Here is a 6000-nt window from a genome sequence, read left to right as displayed (position 1 = left end):
TTTCTCCTTTAAAAATATTCTATTCAAGGGGTCAGCCCATTGGCATAGTGGTTAAGTTCACACACTCCGCGTGGGTGGCCTGGGGATCACAGGTTCGGATCCCAGACACAGACCTGCGTACTGCTTATCAAGCCATGCTGTGGCAGGCGTCCCACATATAAAGTAGAGGAAGATGGGCATGGATGTTAGCCCAGGGCCAATCTTCCTCAGCAAAAAGAGGAGGATTGGCAACAGATGTTAGCTCAGGGCTAATCTTCCTCACCAAAAAAACCCCACAAAAATTCTATTCAAGGTATGAATCCACAAGCATTTTTCTTAATAGTTCTAGATGATGAGAAAACTAACAAACAATAAAATGATCCAACTTATTGCCTGTGGCAGTGAAAGTGTAGAGAAAGACAGGTAGAGAAAACAATTATTTTCTCAAATTCTATGTCAAGATAATCTGACTTTTTTGTAAGGGTGGAGAAGAGGACTAGGAGAGATGACAGAAGTTATCTATTGGTTAGGATGGGCCAGGATATGGTGTGGTAACAAAGGACACAACATCTCAATGGCTTACAACAACCGAGATTTCCTTCTTGTTGGTACTACATGACCATGGGTCGGCCATCACTCTGTGCCATGTCATCCTCTTCTCAGGACTCAGGTTGCTGAAGTAGCTTCTATCTGGGATATTGCTCATTGTTGAGGAAGAAGAAAAAGAGAACATGGTGAACTCCATGCTGAGGCTTTAATCTTTCCTCTGGAAGTGACTCGTTTCACTTCTGTTCACATTTCATTGGCCAAAGCAAATCATCTGGCCTGGCCAGAGATCATAGGATATATGCTCCTGCAGCAGGCAGGGTCCCAAATAAGGATGACAATTATATAGTCATGGGTGACCATGAGAATGGCATCCTAGAACTTGAAGAATGGAAAGTATGATTGACTCCAGCTTCTACTCTTTGAAATCTGGCCTTTTTTGTGCCAAGGCCATATTCCATGGGCTGCTCCACACAAATGACTGTGTGTGCTGGGAATACTAAGACAGACTCATTCCTGGGAGTCAGGGGACTCCTTTGCTAGCTAACTTGGCTCGAGGACTCCCAAACAGCATCGCCAAACTTCCTTTGACAGCACAGTGATCTTGGATGCTTCCATCTGAACTTTTCTCCCTCTGTCTTTTATTTGGGGTCACATTTGCATCATGATCTGATGACTTTCCCAGCCTTCTCTAGCTAGCTCCCTATTTCCTTTCATGCAGACATTTCACCTGTCAACTCCTTGTGTGTTTAAGCCTTTCTTGGCAGAGTCCGTCACAGAGCACTCTACTGAAAGAAGAAATTTACGAGGAAGAAGAAACAAAGTTGAGTGGCATATGAGTCTCTGGAGTTGTTTGAATCACTGGTACTTATAAATAAATGTGGATGTCTGAAACAGTATGTATATCCTATGGGGGGAATATGCCATACAAACTATCAGGATATGTCCAAATATAGGCACAGATAATCAGATTCTGTACTGAATCAGCTGGTCAGAATGCCTGTCCTACTCACAGCCCCTCTATGGTAGATGGTCCTACCTATGGCCTCCTGCTAGGGCAGCAGCTCTTACAGCCACGTATTACACCATGTAATTAATTCCACCTCTGCCTAAAGATGCTTAGATCAGAGGTCAAAACCCAAGAACAGCCAATAATAGATGGCCAATAGTCTGTACAGTGATGTTGTGTGAAAAGCTCTGTCTAAATACAGGCAATGGTGATTAATGGAGGAAATTCAATCAAGTCTCTTGGGATTTGAACTGGGACTTGTTTTAGTTTAGGTTCTCCCAAAAGCAGACTCTGAGTCAATAACTCAGGTGTAGGAAGTTTATTTGGGAGGTGTGATGATTAATTTTATGTATCAACTTGACAGGCCTAAGGGATGCCCAGATAGCTGGTAAACATTATTTCTGGATGTATCTGTGAGGGTGTTTCTAGAAGAGATTAGCATTTGATTCAGTAGACTGAGTGAATAGATTCATTCTCACCAATGTGAGTGGGCATCATCCAATCTGTTGGGGGCCCAAATGGAACAAAAAGGCAAAGAAAGGGCAAATTGTCCCTCTCTTCTTGAGCTAGGATGTCCATCTTCTCCTTCCCTTAGAGGTCAGAGCTCTTAGTTCTTGGGCCTTTGACTCTGGGACTTAACACCAGCATCCCCTTGGTTCTCAGGCCTTTGGAATCTGACTGAATTACACTGCTGGCTTTCTTGGTTCTCCAGCCTGCAGATGGCAGATTGTGGGACTTCTTAGCCTCCATAACTGCATGAGCCAATTCCTCTAACAAATTTTCTCTATCTATCTGCCTATCTATCTATCATCTTATTGGTTCTGTCTTTCAGGAGAACCCTGACTAACAGAGGTGATTCCAGGAATCACAGGTAGAGTCTAGGGACAATGGGACATGTAGTAGAGAAAAACTAAATGAAGAGGTAACGAGTGGTTACCACTGTGGGCAATTGGACCTCAACCCTATCGGGGACTCTCTGAGAAACCATGTGGGACTTGTGTAGAAATTGTCCCCCTGGAGGACATGAAAGCTGGACACTTACCCATTTACTCACTGAGTGCCTATCACAATGAGTAATAACCCAACAGCTGAGGGTTATTACTTCTAAGGTAGTAGCTCCTTCACTCTTCTGGGTTGCACCTGCCACGGCTGAGCCAGCTCCCATGGGACCTCGGGTGGAGAAGCCAAAAGGTGCTTGAACTGGGAAGCTCAGGCTGCTGGAAACTCTACCACAGCTTCAGTGGACTTAGAGGTAGACAGAAGGGGTCTTGACAGCATCTGCAAAGACTTATAAGGAGAGAAACGGGAGCAGGAATTGAAAAGACACAGAAGAGCATGAAGCAGAAAGTGCCACAAGCGAGCAGAAAATATCAAGAGGCCGACACTATGAGCAAGAAGAAGCTGAGAGCTAGAAGAAGACACGAAGGAGAGAAAACACCTATCTTGAGTAGCTGATTAGGTCATTGGCTGATTACGAGAAGACTGCTTAACCAGTGACAGGGAGGAGCCATTTCTGTTGAGGAACGTTGACCCTTATTCTCTTCTGCATCCTCTACTTTGCAATGCAACGTCAATACTTTTTAGTAGATAAAATTTCTTCATGGCCCTTGTATTACACTGATTGGAGATTAAGTCCCTAGGTCCAGGGGTAGGATAGAAACTAGAAGTAGGTCCCCTCCTCCAGTGAATGAGTTTTCATGCAGATTCTCAGGATATGGGTAAACCATAAGCAAACATTAATGCTGCCTTCTGAGTCTCTGAGACACAATGGGGAAGAAAGAGGAAGAACCCTTGCCCCCAAAAGGGGTTTAAGGTTATGATTTCTCCTCAGGCTTGCTTCGGTGCTGCGGCGTGAGGCTCACGGATGCTCGGGGTGGAGTTCTTTCAAAGCTCGGGGTCCTGCCTTTGCTAATGAGGGAGAAACAACCATTCGTCAGTGGGTCCCAGCAGGTGCAGCAGCAACACCGTAGCCCTGGTGCGTGTCCAAGGCTTAGGCTGCCCCAACAGACTGCTGTTGGGGCCTGGCTATCTTTGGGGCCAGGTGGGTGTAGGTCTTACCCTTTTAAAGAATGGCTGAGTGTTCAGGACCCAAACATCCCATGTCCAGATAAGCCACTGATCCTTTTAAAATGCCTAGATAAAAACCAGTCATATTCCTGCATTTTAAATGTAAAATTAGTCGCTAAATGTGAATACTTATATTATCGTCAAAATGCCTTATTCAGCTTTATATTTAAGGTCTATAAATTTCAACTGCTTTAAGGGAAAGTTTGGGGACCAAAGAAGTCTTATTCCAAAGTGATATTTGTTTGGCAGGCGTGGGAGTTTCTTAGGACCCCCAAAAAGACTGCCCTGAAGATTAACACAATGACAACATCTTACAAGCTTTGTCTACTCTCCTCTCCTTTCTTGGCCACTAATGCAACATTATACCATGAAAATATTCCAAGTTTCTCCTGTCTATTCTCTTCCTCCATCAAAATGTACCTGTGTGGTGTCCCATTCCCATGGTGCCTCCCTAAGGTGCTCGAGGCTGGGGGGAGCCTACTGTACTGGGATGTTGGTCTTTCCATGGAGAACCCTTGAGGATACTGCCTGTTTCAGGTGGGGTTCTCAGGGAAGCAGATGCTGAGATGAAGTTAGGAGTGCAAGAAGTTTGTTGTAGAGTCACACCTGTGAAAGCAAAAGAGTATGAAGCAGGATTGCACAATGGGAGCTGTCAGACCTGATGCAGACTGGGCAAAGCCTCTGCCAGCCCAATGGAGCATTCCAGAGCAAAGATTGCCCATTATGGGTCCTGTGTTGGGTGGAAATGGCTAGATCCTATACCACTGTCTTGCTCAGTCATTGGCTGGGGACACCCTGAGAAGAGCACGACCTTGGCTTGAAAGTGGAGGCAGTCTCTAAAGTCATTGACAGCTGGAGGCTGTCAGTGGCTCACGCTCCTTGAGGCTGGGCAGTGAGTCTTTCTTAGAGAGCGATCTGAGTGGTGCATCTCGTCTGCCACACTGACTTAACCAAAGGAAAGACTGTATAATGTGAAAATTTTAAGGCCTGTGGTGGGCTGAGGAGGGAGAAATCTTTAGTGTTTATAAATGTTTATTCAGGGCCTACTTTGTGCTTGATGCTTTCACAAAGCATGTGTCTTCTGACACTTTGAGCAAAAGAACAAAAAAGAAAAAAGAGATTGCTTTTTTGTTATTCCCTGTCCCACTCCTTGTCGTCTATTGTTTGGCTGTCTTGTTTGGGAGAATATTTAAATCCTACTTATCTTTCAAGGCTCAGATCAGGATTGTCATGGTGACAAAATATTTGAAATTGGGACTCTTGCAGAAAATCAGGGACTTATTTGAAACCCTGTGCCTTTAAATCTCCTGTGCTGGCCAGCCTTGTGGATTTTCTCTAGGTGGAAGAACTGGTTTTGTTTGTTTTTGTTAGCTTTTACCAGCACCTTAACCTGTTTTATGTTTCCAGACACAATGACCGCTTAACCTTCATCAAGTCCCTGGCTCACTGGGGCAAGGTGTGGTCTCAATACTCCCATGAGACCTCTGTGGAATTTCCTGCACCAAGTCTCCAAATTTTCTGGAAGAAACTCCCTAATCTATCTTGACACATATTGACATCTATTCTTTCCTCCTTCCATAACAAAGGAAGACTCACAGAGGAGTTTGTTTTTTAACAAATTTTGCATTTTTTTTCTTTTTTGGTGAGGAAGATTGGCCCTGAGGTAACATCTGTGCCAATCTTCCTCTATTTTGTGTGTGGGATGCCACTGTAGCATGACTTGATGAGCGGTGTGTAAGTCTGTTCCTGGGATCCAAATCTGCAAATCCCAGGCCACCAGAACAGAGCACACGAACTTAACCACTATGCCACTGAGCTGGCACCAAATTTTGTCTTTTTTAAGAAGAAATTATTCCTTCTCTACATCTTTTCTTCTGTGGTATTTTTTCCAAAGAGGGCTGCAACAATCTCTCCCATCCTACATGCTCTTCGAGAATACTGCCACTCCTCCATCAAGAATGGAGTCCAATTCCCTCTCTTTGAATCTGGGTGGCCTTGTAACCGCTTCCATCAATAGAAGGCAGCAGCAGTGATGCTTTGTGACTTCCGTGGCTAGATTAGATAAGGCCATGCAGCTTCACGGTCCTTTTGGGAGACTTATTCTGGGAACCCAGCCACCACGCTGGGAGGAAGCCCAAGCATCCCGTGGAGAGGCTCATGTGGAGAGGAGCTGAGGCCTCAGCCCACAGCCCTGGCAGAGCTCCCAGCACTGCTCCAACTTGCCAATCATAGACGTGAGCTATCACGAAAGGAATCTTTCAGGACACAGCTAGACTGCTTAGGCTGAAGCCACACGAAGCAAAGATGAGCCTTCCTCAGTGAGTCCTGCACAAATTTCAGACATGTGGGCAAAACAAAAAACCATCGCTATTTTAAACCACTAAGTTTTGGGATGGTTT

The sequence above is a fragment of the Diceros bicornis genome, chromosome 2 (assembly GCF_020826845.1).
Source record: "Diceros bicornis minor isolate mBicDic1 chromosome 2, mDicBic1.mat.cur, whole genome shotgun sequence".
NCBI classification, from domain to species: domain Eukaryota; kingdom Metazoa; phylum Chordata; class Mammalia; order Perissodactyla; family Rhinocerotidae; genus Diceros; species Diceros bicornis.
This window is presented reverse-complemented; position numbering follows the sequence as displayed.